Source organism: Urocitellus parryii, chromosome X, assembly GCF_045843805.1.
Source record: "Urocitellus parryii isolate mUroPar1 chromosome X, mUroPar1.hap1, whole genome shotgun sequence".
In the NCBI taxonomy this organism is placed as follows: domain Eukaryota; kingdom Metazoa; phylum Chordata; class Mammalia; order Rodentia; family Sciuridae; genus Urocitellus; species Urocitellus parryii.
This window is the reverse complement of record NC_135547.1, coordinates 118,108,969-118,110,792: the sequence shown is the minus strand read 5'-3', so window position 1 is coordinate 118,110,792 and position 1,824 is coordinate 118,108,969.

Below are 1,824 nucleotides of genomic sequence, written 5' to 3'. Positions count from 1 at the left end.
CTTACCCTTTGGGGACAGGTGAAACTACAGAACAGCCAGAGAGAGGACCTCTAAATCATGATATACAACCCAGAGGCCCTAATTTCCCATATCTAAGGGTAGTACTATATAATGGCATATCCAAATGAATTTTTGACTATATAATAAACAGTAATAATAGTATCTTGCAGGGATTAGTGAAACATGATAAAATAAAAACATATGACCACTATATACATACACATATATACACACACATAAAATAAAGAAACTACACATATTAAAGAGATGAAAGTATAAAATTTAAAAATCAAAGTCTTCCAAAGACTTTATATTATCCTAGAGGAACCTAAAGATGTTGAAAAGTTGAGTAGCATGCTGATTTTTTTGTTGTTGTTGTTGTTTTGGTTTTTTGGTTTTTTTTTTTTTTGTTTTGAGACTGGGTCTCACTATGTTACCCAGACTAGCCATAAAATCCTGGGCTCAAACAATTCTCCTGCTTCAGCCTTCAGAGTAGCTGGGACTACAGGTATATATGCCATCATGCCCAACTGTCAACATGTTATAATTGCTAATAGTGGCTACTAAAGAATAGAAATGGGGAAGTATTAAGAACAATAGAACTTCCTAAGTGATGGAGAGGAAAAAATGATTTTTAAAATATTCTGTCAATCTAATAGAAGGCAAGAAAGGGGAAAAAAAGAAACAAAGAATGTTTAGAAAAAAATAGAAGATGAAGCAAACACATCAATGATTCATTAAATATAAATGGACTAAATGATTCCATTAAAAGGCAAAGATTATCAGTCTAGAAAAAAGTACAAACTCCAATTATGTGCAATTTACAAGGACATAACTGGAACCTAATGACAAAGTTTGAAAGCAAAAGGATGCAAAAGATATGCCATGCCAATCAAGAGAAAAGTAATGTGTTATGGTTTGGATATGAAGTGTAACCCAAAAGCTCATGTGTGAGACATCACAGGAATGTTCAGAGGTAAAATTAATAGATTACATTTTGAGATTAATGAGTTAATCAGTGGATTAATCCACTTGATAGGTTAAAAACTTGAGTGGATTAATGTGAGGTAATTGTAGGGTATAGCTTGAGGAAGTAAGTAAATAAGACATGCCCTTGGGGATTATATTATCCCTGGCTCTTTGCACTCAAGCACTCTCTGCTTCCTGGCTATCATGAGGAGCTTTCCTTTGCCGTATCCTTCCATGATGACCTTCTGCCTCAATTTGGGCCCTGAGCTATAGAGTCCACCAATCATGGACTGAACCTCTGAGACCATGAGCCAAAATAAACTTTTTTTCCTCTAAGCTATTATTGTCAAGTCTCTTGGTCGGTGACAAAAAGCTGACTAAAACAATGTATTTATAGTAATATTAAATTATATTTTAAAGCAAAAAAACAGTACCTAAAAATAAAATGGTTCATTCATAAAAGATTTAATTCAGTAGGAAGACAGAAAAAATTTATATGTGAACACAATAAAACAGCCACAATATACACAAAGCATCAATGAGAAAATATAGAAATAGAATAAGTTCACAATCATCTCTTTCAGCATTTGGTAAAAATCAAATAAAAAGTCATTAAGGATAAAGAATATTTTAATAATACATTTAATCAACTTGCTTAAAGACCATATATATAACCTCTCATTCAACAATTGCAGAGTGGTTTCAAGTGCACATAGAACGTTTATGAAAAACAGGCCAAAGAAGTCTCAAAACTTTTTATAGAATTAGAAAAAAGGAAAGGAGCATGTTCTCTGATCACAACACAATTAAGTTGTAATATCAAAAAGTTATCTTTGTTATTTAATAGATAATTTA